Source organism: Nicotiana tomentosiformis, chromosome 5 (assembly GCF_000390325.3).
Source record: "Nicotiana tomentosiformis chromosome 5, ASM39032v3, whole genome shotgun sequence".
In the NCBI taxonomy this organism is placed as follows: domain Eukaryota; kingdom Viridiplantae; phylum Streptophyta; class Magnoliopsida; order Solanales; family Solanaceae; genus Nicotiana; species Nicotiana tomentosiformis.
Window position 1 is genome coordinate 3,113,514 of NC_090816.1, and position 20,701 is coordinate 3,134,214.

Sequence of the window (20,701 nt, forward strand, 5' to 3'; positions counted from 1 at the left end):
ATTGTAGATTATACATTTCAGTATCAAGAAAGTGAAGAAAATAATTTTATGTTCACATACGGTCTCTTTAGAGTGGGTATCATGATTATGGTGCTTTGGGGGTGCTTAAGAGAGAAGTCAGCAGCTTATGGGCCTTAGGGCGTTGTGGTTTTATACTAGGGTCTCTTGTGTGGTGAATTTTGGTTAAGGATCGTGGTGTTCTAGCAAGGAGAAGTATCAATTTGAAGGCAATTTGGAAAGGACTTGGAGAAATAAGACAGCTTGGTAGTAGGTTAGGTTAGCACAGTAATGAATATAATCGGTTCTTTGGGTACTTAGGACGTGGCTAGTCTCTATATGTGTTTCATGGCAATGCTCTTAGGTTTTGGCAACCTGCGTGGCTGGGTTGAGTTAGAGAGATTCAGTTCTGATAGCTTGGTTATGTACAAATTGGTTCGAAGAGTTCTCAATGGTTTTTACCAAGGTTCGAGGGGTATATTTCCTACTGGCATGAAGAGCATGTGGTGTATAGTGATTTTCTCCTGGGTGAGATCAAATGGAAGGTTTATGACTGAACGGGTATGTATTTTGCTTGTGACTCAGAGTGGACTATGGAGTTCTATTACTTTTCTTATGATGACATGGTATATGCGGTGTGTTGTGTGGGATTAAGATTTACGTGAGCGGGATCACAATACTGTTTTGGAAGGGAAGGGAATGCAGCATGGACGGTTTCAGATGACTATGTAAATGATATTACTATTTAGTATGGCTCGATGCGAGTATACATTTCATAAGGGGTAATGTGTTTTGATGTATGGATACTTCATTTGGTACTGCGTCACTCTCTTGGTTGATCGATTGCTGATATTCAAATTTTTCTATGTGGAACAGAAGAATTTTAGAAGTATTCCTCACGGGATGATCGTGTATGAGAGATGTGTTAGACATTCTGGCAGTGGAGTTGGGATAAACTATGGTGATTCCTGTATTCTATGGATTTGGAGATTAGGAGTTCTCATGAGCAGATTATTTCATGGGTGTGGACTGTGGAGTCGTGGCCGAAGCTAGCCAAATGATAGTATGTGTTATGATTCAGTCATTGTGGACCTTCAGATGGTTATTTATTTATTGGTGGGTGACCAGAGTTGATTTGGAGGCCCATTGGTAGGCCCAATTAGGATGTGTATTCTACACCGAGCCGGATTGGTTGGCTCCATACTACTATTGTTGAGAGATGTGCCATTCAGTTGTTGTTGAGCTTATTCGTGTTCTGAAAAGATCTGTGAGTTGCTATTCTATGCTACGAGGAGTTGTGATTCATTGGCTATAAGCACACCTGGTGCGGTTCTATTTGGGATTTATTGCGGAATTTGAGCGAGATGAGTAATTGGGTATTGCATGGTTGATGGCGTATGTGTTATGCTCTTTTTGGTTTTGTGTGGCATTATGTCATCTGATCTTCATGGTTTTGGTAATGTACTTTGGGTACTTGATGTCGAATTGTGCGTGGTTATTGATTTTGAGCATGGTGGCTCGAGGTGTCTCATATGGGCCAGTGTTTGGATGAGGTTGCACACTGCGACAGAGTTATGTGGAAGTATGATCCTTTGTGTTAGATTCGTGTGTTATGGTTCTATAGTGTGTGATGGGTTTAAGCATTTCGTTGTGGTGGTACTTGTTGAGCTTAAGAGACGGTTCTCTCGTTTGAGTCATTTCCATGATTGAGTACATTTGGAATGTTGCTATTTGGTGCACGGATTGCATGGGTTATGGCTTTAGATTGTATTGATGTGTCATGCCACTAGAGTGGTCGTGTTGGATGAGATGAAGTCATTGGAACTGGAATGGAAGCTATTGGATTTGATTGTGGTACATTTGGAAGGATAATATCGGAAGTCGGCTTAGGAGTTGGCTATAGTTCTTGTTGAAGGAGAGGGAGCTCCACGACTTGTTGATTTGATGAATGATTATGAGTTTCTGCGTGTTCTTTCATTATCAGGTGTACAAAGGTTTTAGAATGAGGTTTTGTTAGGTATGAGGTTTATTACCGGGATTGGGTTGTTCTGAGAAGTTACTGTGGTTGGATATTTTGCTATGGGTATTCGAGTCAGGTGGTATATCCTGTGATTGCATCTTGGGTTATGGATATGGCTTGATATAGCTTTTCAGACTTATACATAGTGTCGATGCGAGATTCTGATCTGATAGAAAGTTCTGGATGCTGGGAATTGGATTCTAAGGCTTATGGGCTAGGTTGAATTAAGGAAATCTCAATTATGTTATGTTATGTTATCAGACCTATATGGGATAGGTCGACGTGAGATCACCCCCCGAGTATGTGCATGGTAAAGTTACACGACGATTTGATGGCTTTTGGAACAACTTTAGACACGTTCGAGGACGAACATATGTTTAAGTGGGGGAGAATGTAACGACCCGACCGGTCGTTTTGAGCATTTGCACTTCGCTCGGTAGTTTACGGGTGTAAGTAGCTCTGTATGATGTATTTTGACTTATGTGAATCATCGGTTTTGGTTTTCAGGCTATTCGGGACTGATTTGGAAGAATGATTCTCAACTGGGGAGCTTTAAATTTGAAGGAGTTGACCAAGTTTGAATTTGTAGCATTTGACATCGGATTGGAATTTTGATAGTTCCGCTAGGTCCGTAGGGTGATTTTGGACTTAGTAACGCGTCCGGATTGTGATTTGGAGGTCCCTAGTGAAATTTGGCTTGATATAACGAAAGTTGGATGTTTGGAAAGTTTGACTGGGAGTGGACTTTTTGATATCGGGGTCGGATTCCGATTCTGGAAGTTGGAGCAGGTCCGTAATGTCGAATGTGACTTGTGTGCAAAATTTGAGGTCAATCGGATGTGATTTGATAGATTTCGGCATCAGTTGTGGAAGTTTGAAGTTTCAAAGTTCATTAATTTCGAGTTGAGGTATGATTCATCATTTTGATGTTGTTATGTGTGATTTGAGGCCTCTAGTAGGTCCGTGTTATGTTATTGGACTTTTTGATATATTCGGATGGGGTCCCGAGTGGCTCGGGTGAGTTTCGGATGAGGTTCAGATCATTTCATTGCATTTTGGATTTTTGCTGAAGGTTGCTGGTTCTGGTGTGATCGCACCTGCGTCTGGTTTTGCTCAGGTGTGATGGTCGCAGAAGCGACATAGGAGTCGTAGAAGCGTGAAAGGGTGCTGGGCGTGAGGATCGCAGGTGCGGGTGCTTGGATGCACCTGCGCAACCGCAGATGCGGTTCAAGTGCGCAGATGCGCTATCGCAAAAGCGGCTTAAAGACCGCAGATGCGAGGGATTTGCCAGGTTAGTTGTTTTTGCAAAAGAGAAGTTTTTACCGCAGAAGCGATGGTCGCAGATGCGACGAATTGTCCGCAAATGCGGAATCGCCAGGCAGAAGCTATATTATCGAGTGTTTTGGTTCTTTCTTCATTTTGGGAGTTATGAAGCTCGGATTGAGGCGATTCTTGAGGCACTTTTCACCATATGAATTGGTGTGAGTGTTCTCTACTCGGTTTTGGTTATATTTCATGAATCTACCTTAATTTTTGATAATTTGATTGTGAATTTTATAGAGGAAATTGAGGGTTTGGGCCTAAAGTTTCATAATATGAATTTTTGAGTTGTGAACATCGAATTAAGGCCGGATTTGCGTGAATCTAGTATGGTTGGACTCGTAATTGAATAAGTTGTTGGATTTGTAAATTTTGTCGGGTTCTAAGGTGCGGGCCCGAGTTTGATTTTTGGTCAATATTTAGGCCTTTGATTCAAGATTTGATCTTTTTCGATCGAGATTGGTTCCTTTAGCAATGTTTGATGTATTTGAGTTGTTTTTGGTAAGCTTCGGGCCATTCGGAGGTCAGAACGCGCGGGATGGCATCGTTAGAGCATCGTTTGGCTTGCTCGGCATTGGTATTGGCTTGTTCGAGATAAGTAATTCTTCTAATCTTGGAGCTGAGTGTATGAAACCCTGAAATACGTGTTATGTGATTAGTGTTGGGGTGACGCACATGCTAGGTGACGGGCGTGTAGGCGTGCACCATATGAATTGAGAATCTGTTGTTCCCATGGCATTGTATAGTGGTCCTACTTTGTTGATATCCATGTTTTCACCATGTGATAAAGTAGTTAAGATGTCAAGCATGCTAGATGTCATGTTTAGGCATTATGCCCGATACTGTTTGGACCCATAGTGGTCATTTCTTACTGCCATCTCACTGATTTCATTGATATTTCATACTCAGTCATATCCATGCATTCATACCATATCTCAGTATCAGATATTATTTATCGATACATCATATCATTGGTGTCGGTCTATTTTCATGACATTGTGAGCCCGTGAGTGAGACTGGACAGATTGATGACTGAGTGAGGCGGGGGGCCTGAGTGAGAGTGACATCTTGGGATCGGACTACATGCCGCAGCATATTATATTGATTATATTTTATATGGATCGGGTTGCACGTCACAACGATCCTGAGGGATGTATGTATATGGATTAGGTTGCACGCCGCAACGAGCTTGAGGGCTGTATGCATATGTATCGGGTTGCGCGCGCACAACGATCCTTAGGGATGTATGTATATGGATCAGGTTGCACGTGAGAGAGGATGCGAGACAGTGAGGTTGAGTACTCTGAGAGTGTGAGTACATGATTCATCTCTGAGATACATGGCATTAACATGCACATATGACATACAGGCATATAGATGCATTTTTCCTCACGCTGTATGGTATCACGTCATTCATGACTTTTTACACACATTGATATGTGGGCATAGAGAGGTATTTCACACTTGCTATATGGAACGAAAATGAAACATCTTATTTATTGTAGAAAGGATATTTGGAAAACTTACAGTTTTCAAACTTACTCGTATTTTTGGTATTTTCGGTAAAAGATTTGGGTTTTCACTAAGATACTTGAAAAGCATGACTATTTTCTGGAACTGCGAATGAGCTGAGCACTTCTGAGATACATCTCTTATTATCTGTATTATGCTGTTATGAACTGTTGTGGAATATTGGTATTGTACCCGACCTTGTGTTAGCTCGTCACTACTTTCACCCTAAGGTTAGGTTTGTTACTTATTAGTACATGGGGTCAGTTATACTCATACTACACTTCTGCACTTTGCGTGCTGATGTTAGTTGCTGATGTTGCTGTATTCGATGGGAGCATGATTGAAGATGTACCTGCGTCCCAGTTGTAACTGCCTCTTGTTCGTGGTAGCTTTAGATTTATAAACTCTGTTTATGTACTTTTCAAACAGACTATATATTTATTTCATTTTGGCTTTGTAAACTCTATTCTTAGAAGCTCATGATTTGTACTATCAGTCTTTGGGGAATGTATAAGATCCAGATAATTTCTTTTGATTAATTGTCCTATTAAATATTATTAAAATTGAATAGTTATTAGTTGGCTTACCTAGCGGGTTGGGTTATGTGCCATCACGACTAATGAATTTTGGGTCGTGACAACCCCCCTTCTCTTCTCTTTTGCTTAATACAACACCTGCCCTACATGGTAGTATTTAACCAAAGATAAATAAATAATGGTGCATAACTGAGAACAGATATTGATAAAAAAAGAAAAACTTTTAAAACATTTTGATGTTAAATGATCCTTAGATATTTATGTTGTTATAAATCAATCTACTACGGATAAAATAAAAAGTTAGAAAATAAATTATTTTTGAATATAAAAAAAGTAACTTCCTTTTTTTATTAGAAAGAAGGTATGCAATATAAAATGGGACAGCGAAAGTAACATATATTTCTTGGGATGACACAACTCTGTACCAAATACTTTTGAAACTTAAAAAACTTCATCTTAAAAAACTGCCCAAAATCTGCCCAAACAATATTTTTGAAAAAAGTGCAAAAAACTTATGGCCAAAAGGGAGCCTAAATACTGATCAAAAGACCACAATCAGATCCATTTTTCAAATCATTGAGTGCAGAGAATCTCTGCATCTTTTACTATGTCATAATATGCTAAAGTTACTTACTATGGTAGATATCTTCAAGTTATATTCAGCTGGTATTATAACTTAATGACAGTAAGAATGATCGTACTCGGTAATTGACATAATCGTCCAGCTAGCTAACAAGGAATTAATAAATGAGGTTGGCATTATGGAGGGTTATAGTGGATGAATAAGATCCTTCCACGCTTAATCAAATATTTTTCGGTTCAAAGTTCAAACCTTGGGGAAGGGAAAAATTATGGTAGCGAACACTTTTCCCTTGAATGAGTCTTACGTGAAGCACTAATCAAAATTAATCGAATCTCAAAGCAGGTACTGAACATCGGATAGAAAATAAAAATAACAAAATCATGTTGGCTACTTTTTAGTTGAGGTTCACAGCTCGTGGCCGATGTTTGGCATATTTCGATATGTGTTGATGTTACTTTACCCATATTTTAACCGCTTCTTGATGTTATTTGATCTTTAAAATGCCCCATATGATTTATTTATTGGTTTTATGACTAATTGAGTTGTGTGTGGTAAATTAGGGTGTTTGGAGTGCAAAAATATAAAGAAAAGGTGCTCTAGGTAGAGGAAGAGAGATTGGATGCGTCGCATCCAATCTAGAAAAAGATCAGATTTCGTGCACCCTTAGCAGTGAAGTCGGCCCATAGCATCCGCCATAGCATCCGCACCTGGGCAAAGCTGAGATGGAGGAACTAGGGTTGGATGCGTCGCATCCACCCTCGCATGCAAAGCTGAGAAATAGAGGACGAGGTGGATGCGTCGCATCCACCCTCGCATGTGAAGCTGAGAAATGGAGGATGACAGTCGCATCCACCTTAGCATCAATCTCTGAAGCCGATTTGGACTAGGAATAGGAGAGCTTTGACCCACGACTTTTGTACGCAATATATAAGCCAAAAACGCCTCCTTTAGGTCAACTAACATATTGGAGAAGGAAAAAAAGCTACAACAAAGTTCTAAAACCACAGAATTCGTCTTGAGTTCCTAGTCTCTCCTTTTTTTATTGATTCTTATGCACTCTTGTCAATTTTTGATGATTGCCTGAATATGAGTGGCTAAGAACCCTATTGTTCTAGGGTCATGGGTATACATGAATGTTGATGTTTGAAATTTAATTTGACGAAGTTGATTTTATCATATTGGGTTGTTTATTTAATTCTGTTTTTAATTATTTTGCTGAGTAGCTAACAGTGAAATATTATCTACGAATCTAGAGTTGAACTTGAAAGTGGGAACTCTAGATTGCATATAGAATTAAATAGAGCAAGTGCTTAAACCCGGGCATAGGGGAAAGGATTCGCAATTGGGATAGACATATACCTAATTGCCTTGCTCGGTTGCAATACAGGAATTGTAAATGCGTTCCTGTTAAGTTTAATTCCATAGACATATAGGTATTAAGTTAGCTTGAATAGGCGAGTAAGGGCTCGACAGACTCTTATGAGTAATATCAACCTTGTGAACCAACAATCCAGATAAAGCAATTAGTTATTTTAAGCTAAGAATGCAACATGATGGTAAATAACCCGTGACCCTGGAATATTATCTCCCATTGATTGTTATTTAAAACTATTTAAGTGTTGTGTTGATTTATGGTATTCCATTACTTGATAGTCTTTAGGTGGTAAATTAGACAATTATCTATTTTATAAGGAATCACTTGAATCGATAAGCTATTTGAGTTTGAATTAGTCAAAAGTTAATCATAAGTCCTCGTGGGAACGATACTCTATTCACTACTCTATTACTTGACGACCACGTATACTTGCGTGAGTGTGTTTGGTCCCAACAAGTTTTTGGCGCCGTTGCCGGAGACCTAGAAATTAGCTACTTGACTGAGTTAAGCTGTTATTACTTATTTGTTCAAGTTTTAATTTTCAGTTTGCCTTGTTTGTGTTAACACAGGCTCTTCTCTTGAATGCGGAGGAGTAGAAGTGCAAACAACCTACTTCCTTTTGATCCAGAAATTGAACGAACTTCATAGAGTGAGAAAGGAAGTCGAAGCTAGAACGAGAATAGAAAGGGAGTTGGATATCGTAGTTCAACCACAGCCAATAGAGATGGCAGGTAATGAAGAGCGTCCGGAGATAGAAGCCGCAAGGCCCAATCTTGCTAATATAACTTAGGCTATCGTGAAGCCTGACATCACGGGGCATTTTGAACTCAAACAGTACATGGTACAGCTGATTCAATCCACAGGACAATATATGGGTCTATCTCATGAAGACCCGCAGAGGCACATTCAGAACTTCTTGGAAATTACGGACACTTACAATTATCCGAACGTTTCCAAGGACTATGTTAGGCTGACATTATTTCCCTTTTCACTGTTGGGGGAAGCTAAGGAATGGTTGCAAAAGGAGCCCGCAAACTCAAATCCACACTTGGGATGATTTAGCAAGGAAATTTCTAATCAAGTTTTTCCCTACTAAGAAGACAAAATCGCTGAGAAGCCAAATTTTTGGGTTCCAACAACGAGATGGCGAGACACTTCGTCAAGCTTGGGAAAGATACAAGAATCTACTCAGAGACTGCCCGCATCATTGTCAGACTGATGAGGTATTGGGTCACACTTTTGTTGATGGGCTAGACGAGGCATCAAAGATGAATCTGGATTCAGCTTGTGGGGGTAGTTGCATGGCGAGGCCGTACAGTGAAATTCAACTCTTGCTAAACAACTTCACAGCTAATGATCATAATTGGCAAGGAGATGGGGATGCAAGAAGAGCAATTAAACAGAAGTCAGCCGGGTTGATTGAGCTTGATGACTTCTCAGCCATGAGAGCAGATATTGCAAAGCTGGCAAATCAGATGAACCGAATGACAACACAACAAACGCAACATGTACAACAAATGTCTATTTGTTGCGAAATATGTGGTGACAGTCATATGAGTGACATGTGCCCCACGAATCCTGAATCTATATACTATGTGGGGCAACAAAACAGAGGTCCTATGAATCAACATGCACAATATGGGAACACTTACAATCCAAATTGAAGGAATCATCCTAACTTCTCATGGGGCGGAAATCAACAGAATCAGAATCAGTATAGGCCTCAAGGAAATTTTAATCAGCCTCAGAAGCCACCCCAACAAATAGAAGAGAGTACGAATGACTTGCTGAAAAAGTTGTTGCTAGACAATCAACAGCTCAGGACCGATTTCAGAAATCTTGAGAGGCAAATGGGGCAGTTAGCAGCAAATCAAAATACTAGACATACAGGCTCCCTTCCTAGTGATACAGAGAAGAACCCTTAAGTTAATGCAGTTACACTTAGAAACGGGAGGGAACTAGAGGAAGTGCCAAAGAAGAGAAAGGAAAAACCTATACCTGAGGGGGAGCTGACACCTAAGGCAATACACGAATCTAAGGAAAATGATGCAAGTTCAGAGCGAATGGAGGCTACAAGGCCACCACCACCTTTCCCCCAGAGATTGCAGAAAAAGAATGACGATCGTATGTTCAACAAATTTCTCTCTATGTTGAGTCAGGTTCAATTAAATATTCCATTAGTGGATGTACATCGTGAAATTCCAAAGTATGCTAAGTACATAAAAGATATAGTGGCTCACAAGAGGAAATTGACTGAGTTCGAGATGGTTGCACTTACTGAGGAGTGCACATCAAGGGTCCAAAACAAGCTTCCCCAAAAGCTTAAGGATCCTGGCAGCTTCACCATTCCAGTGCGAATCGGTAATATTGATGTGGGTCGTGCTCTTTGTGATTTGGGTGCAAGCATAAATCTGATGCCTTTGTCCTTGTTTAAGCAATTGGGTCTGGGAGCTCCGAGACCAACCACTGTGATGTTGCAATTAGCTGATAGGTCCATAGCCTACCCCGAAGGAGTGATTGAAGATGTGCTGCTACAAATTGGAAAATTTATCTTCCCAGCTGACTTCATTATTCTAGATTTCGAGGCTGATGAACAAGTTCCAATCATATTGGGACGACCTCTCTTGGCTACTGGTGATGCAATAATTAAAGTGAGAGAAGGGAAAATGATTATGATGGTGGACAATGGGGAAGCAGTCTTCAATGTCTACAAAGCAATCCAACTTCCCCGCCACTATGAGGAGCTCTCTATGATATCTGTTGTGGAGGTGGATGCGCAACTTCTCGACACGAGTGTATATCTAGACGACTCTCTAGAAAAAGCAATCATGTTGTTTGATAGCTTGATGATTGATGATGAGGTTGAAAAAATGATGCATATCCTAGATGCATCATGTGCTTACATGCAAGGAATACACCCGTTTGAGCTCCTGAATAGGCCAAGTGGCCCCCCTCCAAAACCGTCAATTGAAGAAGCTCCAAAATTGGAGCTTAAACCCCTACCCCCTCACCTTCAATATGCTTATTTGGGTAGTTCTGACACTTTACCTGTTATTGTTTCTTCTCACTTGTCTAAATTACAGGAAGAAAAGCTATTAAGGGTGCTACGTGAGCACAAGCGAGCAATTGGGTGGACAATGTCTGACATTAAAGGCATTAGTCCAGCTTTCTGCATGCACAAAATCCTCATGGAGGACGGACACAAGCCAAGTGTAGAACACCAACGCCGACTAAATCCAATCATGAAAGAAGTGGTAAGAAAAGAAGTGATTAAGTGGCTTGATGCAGGTATTGTATTTCCAATCTCTGATAGTAAATGGGTAAGCCCCGTTCAATGTGTGCCGAAGAAAGGGGGGATAACCGTAGTAGTTAATGAAAATAATGACTTAATTCCTACAAGAACTGTCACTGGATGGAGAATTTGCATAGATTACAGAAAACTGAACAATGCCACCCGGAAAGACCACTTTCCCCTTCCTTTTATTGACCAAATGCTTGATAGATTAGCTGGCCAGGAATACTACTGTTTCCTGGACGGTTATTCGGGGTATAATCAGATTGCTATAGCCCCAGAAGACCAAGAGAAAACTACATTTACATGTCCTTATGGCACGTATGCGTTCAAGAGAATGCCCTTCGGTCTTTGTAATGCACCTGCGACTTTTCAAAGGTGTATGATGGCTATTTTTACTGACATGGTTGAAAGATTTGTAGAAGTATTCATGGACGATTTTTCTGTGTTTGGATGTTCTTTTGATAGTTGTTTGATGAACCTTGATAAAGTGCTTGCTAGGTGTGAAGAGACGAACTTGGTGCTAAACTGGGAAAAGTGCCATTTCATGGTACGTGAAGGTATAGTTTTGGGGCACAAGGTGTCAAAAGATGGTCTACAGGTGGATAAAGCAAAGGTGGAGACGATTGAAAAATTGCCCCCACCGACATCCGTCAAAGGCATTCGCAGTTTCTTGGGTCATGCAGGTTTTTATCGTCGTTTCATTAAAGATTTTTCGAAATTTTTTTCTCCTTTGTGCAGGCTTCTAGAGAAAGATGTCACCTTCAAGTTTGATAATGCATGTCTGAAAGCATTTGAGGAGCTGAAGGGAAGATTGGTAACTGCACCAATTATCATTGGCCCAGATTGGACACAACCATTTGAGTTGATGTGCGATGCAAGTGACATAGCAATCGGAGCGGTTTTGGGGCAAAGGAGGGATAAAATCTTTCACTCCATTTATTATGCGAGCAAAACTATGAATCCATCTCAGATGAATTATACAGTTACTGAAAAGGAGTTGCTTGCAGTGGTGTGGGCGTTTGACAAGTTCAGATCCTATCTAGTGGGAACCAAAGTAATCGTCTACATAGATCATTCAGCTATCAGATACTTGTTTGAAAAGAAAGACGCCAAGCCGAGGCTGATTCGTTGGGTCCTCCTCTTGCAAGAATTTGACTTAGAGATCCGAGATCGAAAAGGGACAGAAAATCAAGTGGCTGATCATTTGTCCAGATTAGAAAGTCGGAACCATGTAGCTGAAGGAGGGTCAATCAAAGAAACATTTCCTGATGAGCAATTATTAGCAGTCACCTCAGGTGAAGCCCCATGGTATGCAGATTATGTGAATTTTATTGCAAGTGGGGTGACACTACTAGAATTGACACCTGACAATAGAAGAAGATTCTTACATGATGTAAGGCTCTACATGTGGGATGAGCCATTCTTATATAGGCAGTGCGCAGATCAGTTGGTGAGAAGGTGTGTTCCTGAGGAAGAGATGAATGCTATACTGCATGACTGCCATGCTTCGCCATATGGAGGTCATCACGGCGGGGATAGAACCGCCCAAAAAGTGCTACAATCAGGTTTCTATTGGCCAAAATTATTTAAGGATGCACATGCCTTTGTTAAAAATTGTGATAGATGCCAAAGAACCGGAACTATCACGAGGAAGCACGAGATGCCCTTGCAAAATATTCTGGCAGTAGAGCTTTTTGATGTTTGGGGGATTGATTTCATGAGACCATTCCCATATTCTAATGGGCACAGGTACATCTTGGTGGCGGTCGACTATGTTTCTAAGTGGGTGGAGGCCATTGCTCTTCCTACTAATGACGCAAAGGTAGTGGTAAGCTTTGTAAAGAAGCACATCTTCACATGTTTTGGGACTCCAAGAGTGTTGATAAGCGACAGGGGAACTCACTTTTGTAACAAATTGCTGAATAATATTCTTGCAAAATATGGAGTTAAGCACAAGGTTTCCACTGCCTATCATCCCCAAACGAGTGGTCAAGTAGAAGTTTCCAACAGAGAGGTAAAGCAGATTTTGGAAAAAACAGTAAGTGGGAATAGAAAGGACTGGGCCGGGAAGCTAGATGACGCATTATGGGCGTATCGCACTGCATACAAGACCCCCATAGGTACTTCTCCGTACAGGTTGGTTTATGGGAAGGCATGCCATTTGCCCGTCGAGCTTGAACACAAAGCATATTGGGCGATTAAAAAGCTAAATATGGACATGGACTTGGCCGGTGAGAAGAGATTGCTACAACTCAACGAGCTTGATGAGTTTCGATTGCGTGCGTATGAAAATGCCAAATTGTATAAAGAAAAGACCAAAAGGTGGCATGATAATCACATCCAACATCGTGAGTTTGAGCCAGGTCAAGAAGTTCTCTTGTTTAATTCAAGGCTAAAGCTTTTTCCAGGAAAGCTTAAATCTTGATGGTCGGGTCCGTTTGAAGTGGTTAGTGTGAAACCTCATGGTGCGGTAGAATTGCGTGATACAGGTTCCAATGCGACATTCTTGGTAAATGGCCAGAGAGTAAAACACTATTGGGGTGGTGACATTACACGTCACAAGACCTCGATGGATTTAGTGGAGGCATGAAAAACGTGTTGTGTCGTGCCGCGACGTTAAATCAGGCGCTTCTTGGGAGGCCACCCAAGTTAGTTAGTTCATTGTTTTGTAGGAATTAGATCTTGTATGTATATTAAAAAAATAAAAATAAAAATAAAAGGTCTAGATATGGGAAAACGAGGCGGATGCATCGCATCACACTCAGCATGAAAACAATTGACGGACCAATTGCTCAAGGCAGTGAAGTCTGCCTATCGCGTCCGCATCGCGTCCAACCAATTTTTGGAGAAAGCAGAGGGGATGCGTCGCGTCCAAGCTCGCACGCACAAGTAAGTGCTATATTTTAACACATCCTAGGCCAAAAACAAAATTCAAACATAAAAACAAACACGACACCCTAACATAAAAAGCCCGTCTTCCTCGTTCTTTCTTTAATCCCAATTGCGACGCATCCAAGCGCGACAGGTGTGCATCATCTTCTTCGTTCTTTCTTTTTCTTCTCTCCTAATTCTCCTCTCTTCCCTCTCTCAATGGTAGCAACAAGTTAGGTTTTGCCAATTTCAAATATCACACATGTGATTAAGAGAGGAACTGAAAAAGCCTGAGGTTTAGGGCTGTCGTTCTTGTTAGTTGTAATGGTTGCGAGATGATAAACTATAATTCCCTTCATCTCGTTAATTTTGGGAGGGTAGTCGAATTACCCAACTGATAGAATGAACTAGGCACAACTGTTGCATATCACATGTTTGACGAATTGCCCGTGAGGTAAATTTAGGCGCCGGTGAAGTCTGATAACCGAGCAACATTGGTATATGCTTGTGAATAAGTGTGAGGTTGTTTGTGTTGATTGTGTACAGCAATGTTTTGAGCCTATGATATATTGTCTAAATGAATTGAACATCCGTCACATGCTAGACATCTTGAATTATAAAGTGTTACTCGATTTACATTGTGTGAGCGTTATGCGTAATGATATGTCATGAGAATAAGTGTGGGGTCGAGTGAGGTGCTATGTGAAATTGAACATGGTTAGTGAGCGTCGCTCGGATAAACCTCATGTTGGGCATAATGATATCTATATAGCGCAATGCTTATTTGTAAAATTTGAAGAGAGTTATCACATCCCTGCTGAAAGCCATGAGCTATAGTTTCATGAAGTATTGAATGGCATGACTCTGCGAATAATTAGAAGTGCAAGCTGTTGCAACTGCTTTAGAGCTGAACTTCACTGTTTTATACGCTAATTGTTGATTTCTTTGCATTGCAGGTACTTAGGTTCATAAATGACAGCAACGAGTAAACCGTCCAAGCAACAAGACAAAGATAATAACAAGCAACCGCCCAAAAAGCCTATCGGAAAGGCAGCAGGTGCCCCAAATCCATAGAAAAAAAGGAAGCGGACGGAGAAGGAAAAGGAACTGCAGCCTAGGCAGTTAAGTGATGATTCAGAGCAAGAAGAAGAGGAACCATTAGTCAGGAGGACAGTGAAGAAGGGTATTACAAAAACATCATTAAATCCACCAAGCAAAGGGATAGAGATAAGAGAGCATGTGACATACCAGAGAAAAGCCTCCAAAAAGAGTGATCCGACTGATAAAGGAAAGGAGAAGATTACTGCAGAATCTGAGTCCGAATCCGATTCGGATAATGACCTTCTACATGTCGACATGAGTGATGAAGATGAGGGTGAACCCATAGACCGAGTTGCTTGGGAGAAGAACTTTGTTAATGAGAAGGCATTCCGAGCCTATAATAAGATACTAGGTTCAAAGAAGTACATTCCAGAAAAGCCGATCAACATCGGAACACTTAAGAAAAAGTACCCAGAGTTTCTAAAATCAATTCGCGGGGTGCAACAATGGGGACCCATCTTGAAGGGTCACGGCAAAGCCAACCTCACTATTGTTAGAGAGCTTTACGCCAATTGGCGTCACGCCAGGGGCAACATTGTGAGAGTACGAGGGGTAGATATTAATGTGTCAGCTGAAGCTCTGAATAATTTCTTAGGGGTGCCATACACACTAACAGATAGGTTTGACTCCATATGCAAAATACCAGATTATGCACACATTAAGTCTGTCCTATGCCCTACCAGGAAAGATGCAAATTGGAAGCATGAGTGCGTTAGCCAAGGAATTCATGAGTGCGTTAGCACGTGTAGCTCTAAATTTCATATGCAACCGCCTGATGCCATGCCAACACAAAACTGATGTCCCTCGTCACCGCGCACTAGTATTGTATGCTTTATTGGAGGGGATACCGCTCAACTTAGGAGCCATCATGCATGATCAAATGCAGCGCACCAGGATGAATTACAAGTGGAGGCTGTTCTTTGCAAATACCCTATCGGCTTTCTTGACAGAGATGGGAGTACTATGGGACAAGGAGAATGACGACATTGAGGCTAAAGCTCCATGACCATACGATGTCACTCATGTTCTAGAGCCGAACAAGGGAAGGTCTTCTAAGCTCACCATTCAACAGTTATTTGAGCAGATGCAAGCAGATATGCAAGAGAGCAGGGCTGAGTTGATAGCGACTCGTGTCGAGTTGAGTGCCACCAGGGATGAGTTGAGTCAGACTCGTGCGGATCTAAGCCGAGTCCAGACTGAGCAGGCCACGATGATGAGGGATATATCATTACTCCTTAGAGCTCTGGTTCAAAGTGCAGATATAGACATCTCACAGCTGATTGCATCGTCCATTGCCGAACCATCCACTCATGTTCCTCCTATAGTCCCTGAGGCTCCACACACCAGGCCTACTGAGGTCGCTGTACCACCTGCTACAGAATCAGCTCCAGTTGGTGATGATAGAACAATGACAGCTCTCCCTATGCGTGAGGATGATGTTGCAAGGCCGGAGGGGGTCTTGATGAATGCCATGGATGCAGATGCTCTTCCACAGACTGCGGATGAGCCTTCCACCTTGACTTGAGGGAGTTTCTTCTCACCCTACTTTACCTTATTTGTGTGCATTGGGGACAACATACAGTTCTAAGTGTGAGGTGGGGGTTATTCATATTTTTGTATGGATGAATGTACTAAACTGTTACAATTTGACTGTTTGGGGCTGTAATATTCACTGGATTAATGGCAAAAAATAAATAAAAAAAAAAAAATTAAAGTAGTAGCCTTGAGTAATTAGTAAAATTTTTGTGTATGTAGTAATAATCCCCTATGATTTTTCTTTGTGCATCGGTTCTTTTTTATGGGATGTATTTTGAACCGGGTAGTAAATTTTTTCTTTTAGAATAGATTAGAGTTAGAAAATAAATGGAGGAAGAAATATGAGATTCCTAGGGGGCTCTTGACTTGTTTGATAGTAGCATAATCAGGCTTTGGCATGTGTAGTGCTTTTCCTAAGTTTTAAAATTGATCATGAAGCCTTCATATATTGGATAGCATATTTGTGACACCTATGTCTCGTTTACATGACTTATGTTCACTTTGTGCTTAATGTTTAATATCTCGTTGCTCCATGAATACTTACATTGTTTGAGAGTCGGAATGTGATCGTCCTTAGTGAGTCATGTGTCATGTGGGGTGAGATTTTTGTATTGTTCATGTATTGTACTTGTGTCTAGAACTTGCCCGGTATGTGAGTTGAAGCGAAATTTGAGGTGATGCTCGGTTTGAAAAATGATTTTAGGCTTTCTTTGATCTTTTTGAGCTTATTGCTTATCACAAATAAAATCTATCCCTAGTTAACCCTTTTGAGCCTGTAGACCTTTTATTTGGTACCCACATTACAAGCCTATACCCTTTTTATTCTTAATTGATATTGTTTTGATCCTTTTACCTCTTAAAGCACTTTAATTGTTAGATGAGCGCTAAAAGAAGTAAGAAGGGACTAAGTGTGGGGTGACTTTTGAGTGGAACCAATGAAAAAAAGAAGAGTGCACTTATTTTGTAAAATAATACACCACTAGCGGAAATTGAAAGAAAAAAAAAAGAAGAGAAAAATCTGGAAAAAAAAGAAAGAAAAATTTAGATGAATAAATTGTTGTCTTGTTCTTGCTAGTGGGTATGAATTAAAGTAGTGCTTAAAGAAAGAGAAAATATTGTTGGGGTGATATTATTTGTGAAATTGAAGTGGTGTTGAAGAATTTGCGCTTAAGTTATTTGGTGATGTGTTAAAGTGCTTAGGAGGTTGAGTCACTATTCTTAAAATATATTCTACCCGTCCCTTAGCCCACATTACAACCATGAAAAAGTCCTAATTTATTTTAGATCGAGCGAGCTTACATTAGTAGAGATTTACATTAAGGGCAAGCCTATGGTACCAATTACATGCATGTGACTTCTTTTGTGAGAGTGAGCGATTTTCGTTAATATATGTGAGCATGAGATTCGAATGTGTGGATTGATTTTACTCTCTTTGCTTTTGTTGTGAGGGCACATGGTTTCACGAGGGATAGGTAACGTTATTAGACTTCTCTATGATGTTGGGTGTTCAAGCCATGAGTGCATAGTGACATTAAGTCAGTTTTTGAGGTTAGGGTTGTTGTGAGCATGTTGTCTTTGTTTAAATATTTTCAAAGAATGACATAAGTAGAGGGAAGTCTATATGATGCATATTCTAGAGCCTAATTGTTGCAAATAACCATGGTCATAGGTGCAGTGTGCTTTGAATGATAAGAGCTTAATTTTGTTTCGTCTACTATAGGATGGTTTGTTCGAGGACGAACAAAGGTTTAAGTGTGGGGTAGTGATGTTTGGCATATTTCGATATGTGTTGATGTTACTTTACCCATGTTTTAACCACTTCTTGATGTTATTTGATCTTTAAAATTCCCAACATGGTTTAATTATTGGTTTTATGACTAATTAAGTTATGTGTGACGATTTAAGGTGTTTGGAGTGCAAAAATATGAAGAAAAGGTGCTCTAGGTAGAGGAAGAGAGATTGGATGTGTCGCATCCAATCTAGAAAAAGATCAGATTTCGTGCACCCTTAGCAGTGAAGTCGGCCCATAGCATCCGCCATAGCATCCGCACCTGGGCAAAGCTGAGATGGAGGAACTAGGGTTGGATGCGTCGCATCCACCCTCGCATGCAAAGCTGAGAAATAGAGGACGAGGTGGATGCGTCGCATCCACCCTCGCATGTGAAGCTGAGAAATGGAGGACGACAGTCACATCCACCTTAGCATCAATCTCTGAAGCCGATTTGGACTAGGAATAGGAGAGCTTTGGCCCACGACTTTTGTACGCAATATATAAGCCAAAAACGCCTTCTTTAGGTCAACTAACATATTGGAGAAGGAAAAAAAGCTACAACAAAGTTCTAAAACCACAGAATTCGTCTTGAGTTCCTAGTCTCTCCTTTTTTTATTGATTCTTATGCACTCTTGTGAATTTTTGATGATTGCCTGAATATGAGTGGCTAAGAACCCTATTGTTCTAGGGTCATGGGTATACATGAATGTTGATGTTTGAAATTTAATTTGACGAAGTTGATTTTATCATATTGGGTTGTTTATTTAATTCTGTTTTTAATTATTTTGCTGAGTAGCTAACAGTGAAATATTATCTACGAATCTAGAGTTGAACTCGAAAGTGGGAACTCTAGATTGCATATAGAATTAAATAGAGTAAGTTCTTAAACCCGGGCATAGGGGAAATGATTCGCAATTGGGATAGACATATACCTAATTGCCTTGCTCGGTTGCAATACAGGAATTGTAAATGCGTTCCTGTTAAGTTTAATTCCATAGACATATAGGTATTAAGTTAGCTTGAATAGGCGAGTAAGGGCTCGACAGACTCTTATGAGTAATATCAACCTTATGAACCAACAATCCAGATAAAGCAATTAGTTATTTTAAGCTAAGAATGCAACATGATGGTAAATAACCCGTGACCCTGGAATATTATCTCCCATTGATTATTATTTAAAACTATTTAAGTATTGTGTTGATTTCTGGTATTCCATTACTTGATAGTCTTTAGGTGGTAAATTAGACAATTAACTATTTTATAAGGAATCGCTTGAATCGATAAGCTATTTGAGTTTGAATTAGTCAAAAGTTAATCATAAGTCCGCGTGGGAACGATACTCTATTCACTACTCTATTACTTGACGACCATGTATACTTGCGTGAGTGTGTTTGGTCCCAACAGTGGCCTTCCAACCGTGCATGTTAATTATGGCACATTGTATATAACATAAAGAAATGAAGAAAAGAAGCTATTTTCTCTAGAAAAATATTTCCCCCACACTGTGTTAATATTTCTTCAAAAAGATCATTATATGAAAATTTGGAACTTTGATTTTTGACTAGAAATTGAAAAATCTCACATATAAACCAAATACTCTGTTATATCTCAATATTTAGGAGGAGAAAATCACAAGATTCAGAGAGAATGAATAGCCTTTTGATACTAGTATATTGTCTACACATGTAATGTTAAGTTAATGGTTCAGCTGTCTGTTAAGTTCAACGTTTTATGCAATTTGGCATTATTTTTTTCTTTTGACATGAGGACTTTTCTTACTGCGGGATCAAAAACAGGAATTAGCTAAGAATTTGGTCGCTAGTATATCGCTGATCCTAGCTAATGATAATCGCTCGCTAATCCTTAGCTAAATAGGATTTGCAATGGAAATACTGTTTAGCTACGAAATGTGTTCGTCATTAATTTCTGTTTTTCTAATAATATAAGAAAAAGAAACGCTCGTTATAATTTTGTTTTAAACAAAATCTAATAATAATTGACGGGGTGAATGCAAAGGCAATTAGGCAAATGTCTAATGAAGCTAATCCTCTCCACCAACTTCTCAAAGTAGAGGCATTTCTTGATTGATTATGTTAAATTTAATCAACTGCTTTTAATGTCAAAAACAGTGGCTGATAAATTTGTCGGATGTTAATTTTTTTAAAATTAATATTGGGTCAAATATCTTACCCTATGTGCTTATTGTGCATCGCCTCTATATAATTCATAAAATGTAAACCACTCTTCCATAATCTCAAAGAATAATAGTCCAACTTGTTCAAACCAAAGTTTGAATGACAAATATTCTTCAGTTAATCTCAAAAAAATTAAGTAACCGCCAAAACTCCAATAGTTGGCTAATAAAATATTTGTAATTAATTGACTTTAAGAAATTTGGTGATCTCTAATTTTCCACAACGACTTCAGCTTATTTTCCATTTATCCTGACTACATGCATTACAGTAATAACAAAATAATTAAAAAAATTCTCAGACTAGATAATTAGGCAGTGATTAGATTTGTCAGCTTTAATATATAATGATTTTTCGATCTTGGCTTCATTCGATGGTCAGAAGAATATTTTATAAAACAAGAAATTTGGTAAGTTCATTACACTATAGGAAAAAAATATTATTATGCTGTTGTTAGAATATAAGGGTCCACCAAACTCTATAGAAAATCAGGTTCTGTATCAGTTCCACTAGAACACACGCACACTGCAGTAAGTAGATGACAAGAAGATTTTTACGTGAAAAATTTCCAGCTCAACGGGATTAAAAATCT

The 20,701-nt window shown here is 39.8% G+C and overlaps 1 non-coding gene across 1 annotated transcript; it reads right to left on the minus strand.

The window, feature by feature from the left end:
* Positions 1–8,449: 8,449 nt before the first annotated feature.
* Positions 8,450–8,556, minus strand: LOC138893234 (small nucleolar RNA R71). Its single transcript, XR_011408271.1, has one exon. It is a non-coding gene; the product is annotated as a small nucleolar RNA R71 (small nucleolar RNA).
* Between the last annotated feature and the right edge of the window lie 12,145 nt (positions 8,557–20,701).